Genomic DNA, 16211 nt, shown 5'->3' with positions numbered 1-16211 from the left:
TGCCGGTGTAGAAGTTCTGAATCCTGAGTACACATTATCATTACCAGAAGAGTTTTTTTTTAAAGCACTCATATTGCCTACCTCCCCTCCAAGATTCTCAACTAGTTGGTCTCGAGTCAGGAAGGGGGCTGAGCTTTGGTGTTTTTTTAGAAAGCTGTCAAGTTTTTCAACAGAGAACCACTGCTCAGTGGAACACACAGGAAGGGATGAATTCCAACTGGTAAAATGGGGAAAAATCATAGAGAAGGTTATGTTTGTGTCAGACCTTTAAAGGATATGTAAGATTTGGGGAATTATATTTTCTGACTAAGTAATACACACACACACTATATGTAAAATTCAAAAGTCCAAAAGGATCTGTCATAAATGGTGCATTTTCCTCTTTCTCCTGGGTGCTTTCCAGCTCTCCTCTCTGGAGCAAACAATTTTCACCTGTTCCTGTTTATATAGCCAGACATGTATACACTTACAGGTGCTTGTTAAGGAACTTTTGATTTTAGTAAAGGGAAAGGAGAAGACAGAAACAGCTGTCATTTTCTGTTGCACGACCATCCACTAAGTGCCAAATGACATCTATATACAGGTAGCGCTTGAGTGAGGAAGTTTGTCTAACCAAAAAGTTGATTTTCAGTTGGGGCTTTTTTTTGGGGGGGAGGGGAGTGAGGTTTATTTCTTTCTTCTTGTCACAGTACACCTTTTTTAAAAAATTGAGATAATTGTAAATTCATTTGCCATTGTAAGAAATAATACAGAGAAATCTCATAAGCCCTTTTCCTGAGTGGCTTAATTTTAACTCCAGTGCTAATCAAGATACTTCAAATCAAATTCTCTGGTATGGTTTTAGAAAAATTTGTCTGGGAATGGACAATGAACTTTCAGGGGAGGGGGGCGGGGTGGAAAAGAACAGTGGTTTTGGTTTCCTGTCATGGTATCTGGGAAATCAAACTAATGTGCTCATGTGTTTACGTCTCTGTGGCTGGCTACAGATGCTGCCTCTCTCTATAATATGTGCTATGTGTGTGCTGGGGAGTTGTGGCTGCAACAGGCAAGGGACACCAGCTGGGACAGACGCTTTCTCTGATGAAGCTGAACTGGCCATTTCTACCTGTGTCCAGGCTCTAGGTCAGAGCATACAAGATGTCCCATCTTCCTGGTCTTCAGACTCAGAGGAACAAACAAATGGAGGCAGCAAACCATTCCTAACTCCACCTTGTTTCTGATTTGTTACTGGATTTCTGAAAACTGCATCTCTCTGTTAAAAGAATTTCACAAACAGATCACACAAATATAAGGTAACTTTGGTCCCTTCCCTGCCTCTTACCTTTTGAAATGCATTGGCAGAAAGGAACACCTCGCTGGAAAGATTAAAGGGGGTTTTGCTCCTTCTGTAGTTCAGCTTTCACTATTTACCTACGTCCTGCCTGGCAGGTGTTCTGCTGATTGTCAGGCTCGAGATTCTGTCAGTGTGAGACATTTTGAGTTATGTGTCCTGTCCTATATGAACCCAGCATTTTGGTCCTTATCCTTCAGTTGTGTAGATACTTTTGGGTATAATAATACTTGCTACTTTATATGGCGCTTTCTGGTGAGGGAGCAGGTACAAACACATTGGGCATTACCACATAGGTACTTTCCTTAAGGTATTTAAGGTATTTAGCAGGGGGAAAGAATATAACACCCAACCATTCCTGAGCTTTGCAATTATGTGAAATAAAAAATTGCATATGTGTGAAATTCAGGCATATTCTCTTGTATTTTGGTGTTAGCTACCAAGTATTGGGTGCTTAAAATAACCTGGCAGAATGTTAATGTTTCTTTTCCCCTTAGGTCAAGTTTAAATTTTATTGAAATGTAATTATGCAGCTATAGTCAAATGCACAAATCTTAAATGTTATCAAATACATAAACCTATGCAAAGTGCCCACCAGTAAAGATACAGAACATTTCAATTGCTACAGAAAATTCTCTCCTGTCACTTTCCCGTCAATCCCCCTTCTATCCAGCAAAAACCACTGCTCTGATTTTTGTGCCCAATAAACTATTACTCAGAGTGTTAATTTTTTACCACTCCTGTAAATAAGTTTATTAGAGTATTTTTATGTATATTTTATTGATTATGCCATTACAGTTGTCCCTCCTTCATTCCCCTACACCCTGCACACCCCCTCCCCCACTATTCCCCCCCTTTAGTTTATGTCCATGTGTCTCAAGTTCTTTAGCTTCTATATTTCCCATACTATTCTTGCCCTTCCCCCTGTCTATTTCTATCTAACATCTATGCTACTCATTCTCTGTATCTTCTCCCCCCTTCTCCTCCTCCCACTCCCCTGTTGCTAACCTTCCATGTGATCTCCATTTCTATGGTTCTGCTACTGATCTAGCTGTCCTCTTAGTTGTTTTAGGTGTGGTTGTTAATAACTGTGAGTTTGCTGTCTTTCACTGTTCATCTTTTTTATCTTCTTTTTCTTAGATAAGTCCCTTTAACATGTCATACAATAAGGGCTTGGTGATGATGAACTCCTTGAATTTGACCTTATCTGAGAAGCACTTTATCTGCCCTTCCATTCTAAATGAAAGCTTTGCTGGATAGAGCAATCTTGGATATAGATCCTTGACTTTCATGACTTGGAATACTTCTTTCCAGCCCTTTCTTGCCTGTAAGGTCTCTTTGGAGAAATCCGCTGACAGTCTGATGGGAACTCCTTTGTAGGTAACTGTCCCCTTATCTCTTGCTGCTTCTAGAATTCTCTCCTTCATTTTTAATCTTGGCTAATGTAATTATGATGTGCCTTGGTGTGTTCCTCCTTGGTTCCAACTTCTTTGGGACTCTATGAGCTCCCTGGACTTCTTGAAAGTCTATTTCCTTTGCCAGACTGGGGAAGTTCTTTTTTATTATTTGTTCAAATGAGTTTTCCACTTGTGGCTGTTCCTCTTCCCCTTCTGGTACCCCTATAATTTGGATGTTGGAACATTTAAAGATGTTCTGGAGGTTCCTAAGCTTCTCCTCATTTTTTTTTTGAATTCTTGTTTCTTCATTCTTTTCTGTTTGGTTGTTTCTTTCTTCTTTCTGCTCTGAAGCATTGATTTGAGTCCCAGTTTTCTTACCATCGCTGTTGGTTTTCTGTGCATTTCCCTTCATTTCACTTAGTATAGCCTTCATTTTTTCATGTAATTTGTGACTAAAATCAACCAGTTCTGTGAGCATCTGATCACCAGTATTTTGAACTGTGCATCTGATATGTCGGCTATCTCTTTGTTGCTTAGAAGTATTGGCTCTGAGGCTTTGATTTCTTCTTCTGCTTGAGCCATAATGTTTTGGTCTCGTCACGCCTGTTATGTAACGAGGGGCAGAGCCTTAGGTGTTGACCAGGGCTGGGTGACCCAGTTGCTGGATTGTGATGCTGTATGTGGGGGCAAGGTCAGAGCGGGGCAATGACGGTTGTTCCACACTCTCTCTCGGATGTTGGTCCCCTGCTTCCCGCAAGCAAATTGGATCCTTCTGGTGCTGGTTCCTGGATGTGTGGGCTTGTGCACCCTTCAGGACCCTGTGGGTCTCTCCAATGAACTTTCTGTGAGCCTGGGAGCCTCTCCCAGCACCTCAACCCCTGAAAGTTTTTCCAATTGGTGCTTTTAGGCTTTAATTCCTGGCGCTGGGGCCCTGATTTGTGCAGTCTGTCTCACTGCTTGTTTTTTTGCCTGGTTTATCTGTGCACAAATGTGTGACCACGGTCAGCCAGCCACCTTGCGCCCTCACTGGGTCTGCCCGTTGTCACCCCATGCCTGGGATCTGCCAACCACTGCCTGCATACCTGGGTCAGTCTGGACACTTTTTCTTGCGTGACCCAGCTCTGCCAGTCACTGACTCCGCCCTTCTTACCGGTCTGGTTGAATGGTTCATTGTTGTCAGACTCCCATACAGTTCAATTTTCTGTCTGTTTTGGTTGCGTTTTTGTTACTAAAACTTTGTTGTCTTTATATTTGGTTGTGCGAGGAGGCACAATGTTTCCACCTATGCCTTTATCTTGGCTAGAAGTAGAATGTTAATGTTTTATATGTATGATCTTCTTTAATCTCAGCAACACATCTGTGAGACATGCTAAACAATGCTTGCAAAGATGAAGTCATTGCCCAAGGTCTACCTGGCTGCTAGGTGAGGCAGGGTTTGAATCCAGATCTGTCTAGCACTGGAACTGGGATTTTTAACCTATCTGTGCTCTCTTTAGCTAGAGAGGCCTTTGGGCCCCTTCTTAGAATAATGGTTTAAATGCAAAAAACAAAAACAGAAACATAGAATACAAAGGAAAGCAATTGTATTGAAATATAGTTATCAGCCCTGACTGGTGTGACTCAGTAGGTTGGTTGAGCGTTGTCCTACACAGTAAAAAGCTGCAAGCTTCATTATCAGTTAGGCACATGCCTGGGTTGTGGCCCTTTTCCCAGTTAGGGTGTGTGTGAGAGACAACTAATTGGTGTTTCTTTTACGCATTAATGTTTCTCTTCCTCTCTTTCTCCCTTCCTCCCCTCTCTCAAAAAATAAATAAATAAAATCTTTTAAAATAGAAATAGAGTTATCAGTTGTGATAGGCAGTGTTGAATGTGACCATCCCCCATCCCCAATGATCCTGATATTCACACACTTGTGTAATTCCTTCTGCTTAGGTTTGGCCTTGTTGAAAATACATGCAAGTTAAAGTTAGCTTGTGCATTTTAAGGCATGTTAGTGTGAAGGCCATTGTTCCTCAGCTTGAAGAAGAATATTGAAAAGTAAAACAAACTTTGACAAGTGTGATAACCACTAGTTTCTATATTTGTTTTTTTATTTTCTGGCTTCTGTATTTAATGCTTTGACATCTGGGGCCCTGCTGACCCTGGAGAGGCTAGCCCGTTCCTAGAGATAATAAATTATATACCTTTCATAGCAAACCCATTGTCCACAGCTCATACCCAATCACTTCCTCTACTGGTCTCTGATGATCAAGGCCACAGTCCACCAGCCCTAATAAGCACAGGGCCAGCCCCCAGACAAAGAGGGTCAGCCCCTACCTCAGAGCTCACTTTATTTATTCAAACTGGCTGATCCTAAACTTGCTGTACCTGAGGACACCACAGAAGGCTTTGTTCAAATGTTCCCCTCACCCTCTCTGCCTCCTGACTGACTCCAGTGCTTTTCTTGTCACCCTACCTACAACCCATGGGACTGTGAGTGTAACTGTTATGGACTGAATGTTTGTGCCCCCCAAATTCATGTGTTGAATCCCTAACCCCTAATGTGCCTGTATTTGGAGATCAGGCCTCTAAGGAAGTAAAGTGGTAAGGCCGTGTGAGTGCGCAGTGAGAAGGTGACTGTGTACACTCCAAGCGGAGAGCTCTCACCAGACACCAGCCCTGCTGGCACCCCGAACATGGTCTTCTGGACTCCAGAACTGTGAGAAATAAATTTTCTACTACTTATACCATATAGTCTGTGGTGTTTTGTTACAGCAACCTGAGCAGATGCATACAGTAACCAAGTATCTTGTCAATGGCAATTGTCTTCTCATCCATTGTCTTGGCCATACCTAAATAATAACAAAATCTACACTTTAAAACAAGGCAATATGCATTTCATAACAGACATGCAGTCCATTCTGATTGTTTTTTTTCTTCAGCCAAGGACATGTTTACTGAGTCTAGAGAGAAGGGAAGGGAGGCAGATAGAGAGGGAGAGAAGCATGGATATGAGAGAGAAACATTCATCAGTTGCCTCTTGGGTGTGTCCCAACTGGCAGCCAAACCCACAACCCAGGCATGTTCCCTGACTAGGAATTGAACCCTCAACCCTTTGGTTTACAGGATGATGCTTCAACCAACTGAGCCACACTGGCCAGGGCTGATTGTTTGTTTTGATTATTACAAGGGTTAAGAATACTGTTTCACAAAAATATCTTATTGCAAATGAAATGACAGCTTGCATATTTCCTTTTACAGAAAAAATACAGGAGGCTTCTTGCAAAGAGCACTAGACTTATCCAAGATTTTAAAATACAATTTTATTTGAAACAAGTATTTTGTCCAAAAATCAATAGATCAACATCTTTAATACAACTTATATGAAAAAAAAACGGTTGTTAATACATGTTCAACTTGGATGCCACTGTGATAAAAATGAGTTTTGAAAGAATCCTTAGTGTTTTCAGATGTTCTCAGCCTTCTCTTTAAGAAGTTGAGAGAGAATTTTGTAGATATGAATTAGCACGGAAACAACCATGAGCAACCATGTGGAATACGAGACATTTAAGCTCATAGTTGCTCTAGAGCATTTACACACAAGAAGAATGGTAAAAACCTTAGTAATTTTGAAGTAGTGGTAAATGAAGTGATAATTCCAGACACTTCTAAAAACTGAATTGGGTTTGAAAATATCTATGATTCCTACCTGGGAAAATGTTTTGGGTTCTGTTAAAATTACTGGGGTTTATTGCCTATAATGATCATCAGTGGAAATGCTAAATTTTATTTTAAGGTTGGTGAAGATAAAGATATATGTAAGTTCAGAATTCCTTTGAAGCCACATATTTGATTTTTAAAATGTGTGGATTTATTTTCTATTTTATTTCGCTAAGATGTTTGTCGTTGTTTCAACACAAAAAATGATTTTATATTGCATCCCACCACTTCAAATCATTCCTGTAAGACCTGACCTCTGCTATGCATTTTGCCCACCATAGCCTTCCACTGCATATCCCGGGGGCTGTACTTACCCTAATTTGAGAAGCAGAACTTTAAATTATGTACAATAAAATGGAGATGTATATATTAGTTCTCAATAAATTGTTATTTATAAAAAATAAAAATTCTTTGCCCTGGCAGTGTGGCTCATTGTATTGAACACCAACCTGTGAACCAAAGGGTCACCAGTTCAATTCCCAGTCAGGATACGTGTCTGGTTTACAGGCCAAGTCCCCAGTAGGGGCATGCAAAAGGCAACCACACATTTTTGTTTCTCTCCCTCTCTTTCTCCCCCCCATCCCCCCCTCTCAAAAATAAAATAATAAAATATTTTAAAAATATATTTTATTGATTATGCTATTACAGATGTCTCATTCCCCCCCCTTTATTCCCCTCTACCCTGCACACCCCCTCCCACCCACATTCCCCTGCTTTAGTTCCTGTCCATGGGTCATAAGTTCTTTAGATTCTACATTTCCCATACTATCCTTACCCTCCCCCTGTCTATTTTCTACCTACCATCTATGCTAATCATTCGCTGTACCTTTTCCCCCCTTCTCCTCCTCCCACTCCCTTGTTGCTAACCCTCCATGTGATCTCCATTTCTGTGGTTCTGTTCCTGTTCTAGTTGTTTGCTTAGTTTGCTTTTGTTCTAGGTGTGGTTGTTAATAACTGCGAGTTTGCTGTCTCTTTACTGTTCATCTTTTTTATCTTCTTTTTCTTAGATAAGTCCCTTTAACATGTCATACAATAAGGGCTTGGTGATGATGAACTCCTTGAATTTGACCTTATCTGAGAAGCACTTTATCTGCCCTTCCATTCTAAATGAAAGCTTTGCTGGATAGAGCAATCTTGGATGTAGATCCTTGCCTTTCATGACTTGGAATACTACTTTCCAGCCCCTTCTTGCCTGTAAAGTCTCTTTGGAGAAATCCGCTGACAGTCTGATGGGAACTCTTTTGTAGGTAACTGTCCCCTTATCTCTTGCTGCTTCTAGGATTCTCTCCTTCATTTTAGTCTTGGCTAATGTAATCATGATGTGCTTTGGTGTGTTCCTCCTTGGGTCCAACTTCTTTGGGACTCTCTGAGCTCCCTGGATTTCCTGGAAGTCTATTTCCTTTACCAGATTGGGGAACTTCTCCTTTATTATTTGTTCAAATAAGTTTTCCACTTGTGGCTGTTCCTCTTCCCCTTCTGGTACCCCTATAATCCGGATGTTGGAACCTTTAAAGATGTCCTGGAGGTTCCTAAGCCTCTCCTCATTTTTTTGAATTCTTGTTTCTTCATTCTTTTCTGTTTGGTTGTTTCTTTCTTCTTTATTCTCCAAACCATTGATTTGAGTCCCAGTTTTCTTCCCATCGCTATTGGTTCCCTGTGCATTTTCCTTCATTTCGCTTAGTGTGGCCTTCATTTTTTCATCTAATTTGTGACCAAAATCAACCAATACTGTGAGCATCCTGACCACCAGTGCTTTGAACTGTGCATCTGATAGGTTGGCTATCTCTTTGTCACTTAAAAATATTGGCTCTGGGGCTTTGATCTGTTCTTCCATTGGACCCATTTTTTCTTTTTTGGTCTTGTCACACCTGTTATGTAGTGAAGGGTGGAGCCTTAGATGTTCACCAGGGTGGGTCAATCCAGTCACTAGGTTGTGATGCTGTGGTGCAGAGGGGTCAGGGAGGGAACAATGGCGCTGGCTCTGGTCTCTCTTGGATTTCAGTCTCTTCTGCCACTTCCCACAAGAAAATTGAACCTTTCTGGTGCTGGTTCCCAGGTGGGTGGGCTTGTGTACATTCTAGGACCCCGTGGGTCTCTCCAATGAACTCTCCTGTGAGGCTGGGAGTCTCTTCTGGCAAGTCCCTCAACTTCCACAAGTGTCTTCAATTGGTGTTTTGAGGCTTTATTTCCTGGCGCTGGGGCCCTGGGTTGCGTGGTCTGTCTCACTTCCTGTTTTCAGCTGGTTTATCTGTGTTCGAAAGTGGGACCTTGGTCAGCCAGCTGCCTTGCGCGTGTCACTGTGTCCCTCGTTGCCACCACAGGTGCAGGGTCTGCTAGCCACTGCCTGTGTGCCCGTGTTGCCAGCCACCGCTTTTTTCTGCTGTGACCCCTCTCTGCTGGCTGCCAACTCTACCCCTGTTACCAGTCTAGATGAATGGTTGTCAGACTTCCGTACAATTCAATTTTCTGTCAGTCCTGGTTGGGTTTTTTTGTTTGTTTCTAAATTTTTTTTGTCCTTAATTTTGGTTGTGCATGGAGGCACAGTGTGTTTACCTATGCCTCCATCTTGGCTGGAAGTCTGGAGAGCAATCTAGGGTATTCTTTAGAGTTCTCTTTGTCTCTCTCATGTAGTCATAGTTAATAATTCTTTTTTTAAAAGAATTTACTTATCTTAGAGGGGAAGGGAAGGAGAGAGAGAAATATCAATATATGGTTGCCTCTTGTGTGTCCCGTTGGGAATTGGGAACTGGCCTGCAACCCAGGCTTGTGCCCTGACTGGGAATCAAATGGCGATCATGTGGTTCGCAGGCCCGCACTCAATCCACTGAGCTACACCAGCCAGGGCAATAATTCTTTATATTAAACTTTCCCTGTTCAACTATGCTTGGGCTTTCTCTGGTACAGTCAGACTGATATAGACTGATACAGGTAGTGGGAGCAACCCTAGGAGGTAGACCTGCAAAGATGAAATTTGGAGGTTTGTTTGGTGACACTTGTGATTTGAGTTTAATTGCTGAGCAACTTCCCAATGGGAAATGGGAAGCTAGTCATCCCTGGCATCCTGGGACATTACACACAATCACCTGTGTTTGAATATAATAAAGTGCAAACTGAAGCAAGTGTCTTAGTTGCCCAGGTGGTTGTAATTGACTGTTATGGAATCAATGGTGAATATAAGGAATGGGATATGAGATTGTTTTTTTCTGGGTGTATTTCAAGTACTTCCAGAAAGAAAATGACTACTGCAAATCTTTGACTCTCAGCTCAAATTAGAGTTGGAAAAACAGAAAGCTTCATGACAGCCCTAAAATAATCTTTTCCTTTTACCCAAAGAGCTGATATTGCTGAAAATTAAACATAAATTTTAACTGTATGGGTTACTGAATGAAAACAATAGTTGGATTATCTTCTGGTCCTCTCTTTCCTGTGGAAGCTTCTTGCAAACTAAGTTCAAGAAAACTAACCTTCCTTTACTTATGTATTTTTTTACATTACCTTTTAGTCCCTTTATACTCTCCTTCCCCCAGCAATCATCACACTGTTGTGTGATTGTTTACTCAATTTCTCTTTTACTTAAATACACGTGAGAACTATATCTGGGGCAGCCGTCTAGAAAGGGGTCTTTTATTATCCTTAAGACCCAGCCCTATATGACTACACACATAACCAAAGTTAAATCTCAGCATATTCCAACAGCACAGGCACACACTGTGACCCAGGAGGACATAGTTTACACACCAAAAAAAACCTGCCACATTTTTCTAACATGTGTCATCAGAAACTTGAGGAACATGTGTGGGAGTTCATTCTAAAGATGTTAGAACAAGAAGAATGCATATAACACTAGGTCAGGCCAAAATCATCAACATGGGTGCTCTTACTGGAGAGCTTTCCTGGCTGGCATCATGTGGAAGAGAAAACCAAAGGCTTAGGAGATAGGAACATTGGCATGGATTTCACACATGTAATCTATGTGCCCACCTCCCAGCTAGATTCCAGGAAAAGATCAGAAACCAACTTCTGTCAGGAAGAGACCCACCTTCTTGGAAAGCTCTGTGTTTGCTCTCTTTTATAGGCTTGGTGAGACCTAACAGCCCCTATGGGGATGTTACCATTGAGAGTGATGTCCAAAGGATTATGGAATCCCACAGTGGCAGAAGCTAAGTGATGACATTTAACAGCCAAAGACAAAATGCACAGGCACACCCTCCATAAAGGGCAGCAGGGACACCCATAAGCAGAATGCTTTGGCTCACAAAGCTCTTTGGCAGTAGTGAAATTACCAAAATAGGTGGGCAGTCTGCCATATGGCTTGATCTGTATAACAGGGAGAACTTCAGGTCTGGTAGACAAAAACCTAGCTTGTATTGTTCAAGTCACTGCCTTTAACTAAATTTTTCTACCTAAGTAAATTTACAGACTCAGGGGTCCTTGAATGGAAGTGTTTCTTGTGTCCCACCCTAACCAGAGCCTCACAAAGAAAGGAATTCTAGGCCACCACACCTACTAAGGGGCAGAATAGAGATTTGAATTCCAGCCCCTACTCTGAATCATTATTTATCCTTTCTCTCCCTGTAGGGCACAAGTGAGAAAACCCTCAACCCTGGTGTGAGAGACATGAGTCCAGCTGAAGCTCACCAAGATGTGGGTGTTGAGGAATGTATGTTGCATTCTGGGTGACCAAGCATCCTGTGTGACCAGGACTGAGGTGTTTCCTGGGTGTTGGGACTTCCTGGGCTACAACTAGAAAAACCTGGGCAAACCAGACCCCCTTCACCCAGAAACCCAGTCTCCAGCCCAACAGCCACATTGCCTAAGGGTGCAAGAAAACAGAAAGCTGAACTGCTCAGATCTTATGTGATTTTCATTCACTTGCAGGATAGAATCAAGTATGTTAATCTACATGTCATTTTTAAATAAAGTACATACTCAATTTTATATATCTTTTAGCCATTAGTACAGATTCCAGTTTGAGGATGGTAAAATATTTACCATAATCTCAATGAATGAATAGTTAACGTAAACAGCCTCACAGCTCAAAGTTACATAAAGTCTGTCATAAAAAAACTTGACTTCAAAGTAATTTCCTCAAAACTTTAAGAATATCTTAACCCCAGGAAAAATATACAGCTATTAAGGGGTACAAATTGTATGTAGAGAAATTTGATGTACAAACAATGTGGAAACTCTTTTAGACTTTCTTTCAACAGCTGCTCTCTAAGCGTTTTTCTTTAAAAATTTTATTTCAGCTCTCTTTTTTACCTCTTAATTCCTTCATATAGAAAGGCTGGTTATCAGTTAAATGTCTAAAAGGCAGGAAACAGATAAAGGACAAAAGAAAAGTAATTTTTTAAAATCCCAGAATCACAGGGTTAAGCATCTTAAATTTCAAAACAACCCAGCAGCTTTTCTCCCCTTACCTGCAGTTACATAATGAAAAGGTGGCACATATGACATGTTAAGAATAATAGTTAAAGTATACAGGTATCTGTTACTTGTTTACTTATCAAATAAAATAAAATGGAAACTTCCAGCCAAGAAGGAGGCATAGGTAGATATACTGTGCCTCCTCGCACAACCAAAAGAAGGAAAACAACAAATTTAAAAACAAACAAACAAAAAAAACCAAGAACTGCCAGAAAAATAAAATTGTAAGGAAGTATGACAACCAAGGAGTTAAAGAAGAAATATTCAGCCCTGGCTGGTGTGGCTCAGTGGATTGAGCGCAGGCCTGTGAACCAAACAATTGTGATTTGATTTCCAGTCAGGGCATGTGCCTGGGTTGCAGGCCAGTTCCCAGCAGGGGATGCATGAGAGGCAACCATACATTGATATTCCTCTCCCTTTCTCCTTCCCTTCCCCTTAAAGATAAATAAATAAATAAATTTTAAAAAAGAAATATTCATCCAGACTGGTAGGAGGGACAGAGGTGGACAGCTGGGTGGAGAGGACTTGCAGCAAGGCAGTGGCTGGTGGACTGGGTGGTCCCACATTTGTGTGCGGAAAAACTGGGAGGAACAACTGGGAAGCAAGACAAACCACAGAACCCAGGGTTTCAGTATAGAGAAATAAGGCCTCAAAACTTCTGACTGAAAATAACCCGTGGGGGTTGAGGCAGTGGGAGAAACTCCCAGCCTCACAGAAGAGTTCCTTGGAGAGACCCACAGGGTCCTAGAACATACACAAACTCACCCAAACAGGAATCAGCACCAGAAGGACCCAATTTGCTTGTGGGTAGTGGTGAAAGTGACTGAAAGTCAGCAGAGAGCTGAGCAAGCAGCACTGTTTCCTCCTGGACCTCTCCCCCACAATGCAGCAAAGTGGGTTGCCCTGCCCTGGCAAATACCTAAGGCTCCACCCCATACTACATAACAGGTGCTCCCAGGCCCTCCAAAAATGGCCCAAATGAAAGAACAGATTGAAGCTCCAGAAAAAATGCAACTAAGCAATGAAGAGATAGCCCACCTATCAGAGGCACAAAGCTCAAAACACTGGTAATCAGGATGCTCACAGAATTGATTATGGTTGCAAAATAGAAGCAAAAGTAAAGGGTATGAAAAGTGAAATAAAGGAAAATGTACAGGGAGCCAATAGTGACAGGAAGGAAATCAGGACTCAACTCAATGATTTGGACCACAAGGAAGAAATAAACATTCAACAAAAACAGAATGAAGAAACAATAATTCAAAAAAATGAGAAGAGGCTTAGGAACTTCCAGGACTTTAAACATTCCAACAGCCAAGCCATAGGGGTGCCAGAAGGAGAAGAGGATGAGCAAGGAATCAAAAACTTATTTGAACAAATAAAGAAGGAGAACTTCCCCAGTCTGGTAAAGGAAATAGACTTCCTGGAAGTCCAGGGAGCTCAGAGAGTCCCAAAGAAGTTGGACCCAAGAAGGAACACACCAAGGCACATCATAATTACATTAGCCAATATTAAAATGAAGGAGAAAATCTTAGAAACAGCAAGAGATAAGGAGACAGTCACCTACAAAGGAGTTCACAATCAGACTGTCAGCTGATTTCTCAAAAGACACCTTGCAGGCAAGAAGGAGCTGGAAAGAAGTATTCCAAGTCATGAAAGGTAAGGTCCTACATCCAAGATTGCTCTATCCAGCAAAGCTTTCATTTAGAATGGAAAGGCAGATAAAGTGCTTCCTAGATAAGGTCAAGTTAAAGGAGTTCATCATCACCAAGCCCTTAATATATGAAATGTTAAAGGGACTTATCTAAGAAAAGATGACCAAAACTATAACCAGTAAAATGACAACAAACTCACAACTATCAACAACTGAACCTAAATAACAAAAACAAAAACAAAGAAAACAACCAGAACAGGAACAGAATCACAGAAATGGAGATCACATGGAGGGTCATCAGAAGGGAAGGGGAAGGGGTAATGGGAGAAAAGGTACAGGGAAATAAGTAGCATAGATGGTAAGTAGAAAATAGACAGGGGGGTGTTAAGAATGGTATAAAAAATGTAGAAGCCAAAGAACTTATATGTATGACCCATGGACATGAACTAAGGTGGGGTGGGGGGCTGCAGGTGGGAGGGGTATGAAGGGCAGAGGGGAATTAAGGAAGGGAAATGGGACAACTATAATAGTACAATCAATAAAATGTTTTTAATAAAATAAAATGGAGAAGATTCAAAATCTCTCATCTATAGATCTGTCAAGAGAAAGTAATAAAATAGCTAATGTTGATAGATTGATACTGTAGGCCAGGTACTGTTCCAGGCACTTTGAACCCATTTACTCATTTTACAGATAGGAAACGGAGGAAGAGGGAGGTTGGGTAATGGGTAGAAGGTTACACAGTTGACAAAGGTGGTGCTGAGATCCAGCCCTCAGGGATTAGAATCTAGTTTTTGTTTTAACCATCAGTTACCCTGCCTCTTCCAGGCAATAATGCAATTACATGCATAGCAATTGAGGACTCAGTGGTTGAAGACTATATTTTGAGCCAGAGCTGAAGCAAAAAAGTTAGAACCACTTTCATTTACCATAAGGACTCAGAAACAGGAAGTTGGTGCCCCCAAATAATATGGGATAAGAGCAGTGTACAGCACCAAAAAGAGGATCTAGGCTACCCTAGAAATATTCCCCTGACCACAGAGTTTCCTTAGAGGTCAGGAACTGAAGTCTACACCAGGACTTTTAGAACTGTGTAAAGTGCATAAAAGATTCAGTCATTCTTAAATCCCTTTGTCTTATTCATAAAATCCTGAACTATAGAATCTCTCTGGTAATATTTGATGTTGATAACTAGATGGAATAAACCTTACCTGATAATTACCACACCTATTGTGACACCCACTTTTCTGCATTCTGTGTGTGTGTGTAAATGTTTTCAGTATGTGTTAACATAAACAATGTAGTATACAGGAGTGGGCAAAAGCAGGTTTAGAGTTGTGAGTATGCAAAACAGTTTATTCTTCTATTATTTATTATTGTATTATTTATTTGTGTTATAACTGTAAACCTACTTTTGCTCACATCTGTATATGTATTTGTTAGTCTTAATCTAAAGATAGTAATTTAGCTTTTGAAGTCTTCTAATCAATAATTTAGTCTCCAGGGTATAGTTGAAAATCCTTTATCATATTCAGAGGACCTCCTACAAGTGGTTTAACTACTCTATATCAACATGCTAATTGTTAATAAATATAAGAAATGCACTAACTTTCTTAATGGTCTTCTCGACTCAGGCTCTGGGCTGGACCTGAAGATTCTGTTACCTGATCTGACTAATGACCTGAACTTGCCTGATCAATACTTTTTGCTAGATATTTGGCATTGTGCCAGTGGAGGAAATAATTATTTGTCTACTAAAATCTACCCTGCCCTTCTTCCTAAGTGCCTGGCTGTATCATACAGCTTCTCTAACAGAAAGGTGTGGTCACATGGCTGTGTTTTGTCTGAGGCAATGCAAGTATACAAATGTGGGCCTAGACTTCTGGCCTAAACCTTAAGACCAGGAGTACGCCTCCTTTGTGTTCTCTTTCCCTTGTTGCCATTTGGGCACCTAGGGCCTTGGCCATGAAGGAAAAAAAGGCCCTGGAGATGGTGGAACATCAATTAGAGAAGTCTGGGTCCCTGAATGAATGCATGGAACAGCACTTAGACTTTTCTTTAAACAACTGTATTATTATTGAGTCTCTTTGTTATACCAGATTTGCCTTTCCTCAAATAATCTAGAACCAGGGGGACTGAGCTGAGCTTCGAGGAACAGGGTACTGGCTGGCTAATAATGATAGAGTGGAATTCAGTTTGAGGCTTGCTGTTAGAGTAACATGTCAACTCTTAGTGAATTTTGAGTGCAACAACATGAAGCCCTCACCTACCTCTAACTATCAAAGGCCTTTAACATCTCTAAGCAAAAATCTAACAGTTGTCAACACACAGTTAGACTTAGGTCAGTTTGCAACATGCTTTTCCAGAGCTCATGAGAGATAGGGAGATAGTAAGAATTAACTCTGTTATTAACTGCCCTCCCCACCCCCGCTTGGGCAGCTGGGGGACAGGTTACCATTCTCTAGGTAAAAGGGAAAGAAGTTCAGTTTTGGCTATGTTGTTAACTTTAAGGTGATTGCAAGGTTTCCAGGTGGATCCAAAGTGGGATATTCAGTCCTAGAAATTAGAAGAAGGAAATCTGGTTTAGAAATAAAGGTTTGGAAATCATCCACTTACGGAGACAACCCTAGCAAAGAGTAAGTAAGTAGGTCAGCCCTAGCTGGTGTGGCTTGTGGATTGAGCCCTGGCCTGCCAACCAAAGGGTCAC

This window comes from Sturnira hondurensis, unplaced genomic scaffold (genome assembly GCF_014824575.4).
Source record: "Sturnira hondurensis isolate 20B ecotype Veracruz unplaced genomic scaffold, ASM1482457v3 Scaffold0022542, whole genome shotgun sequence".
Lineage (NCBI taxonomy): Eukaryota > Metazoa > Chordata > Mammalia > Chiroptera > Phyllostomidae > Sturnira > Sturnira hondurensis.
The sequence above is the reverse complement of the archived record's forward strand: the minus strand, read 5'-3'. Positions refer to the sequence as shown.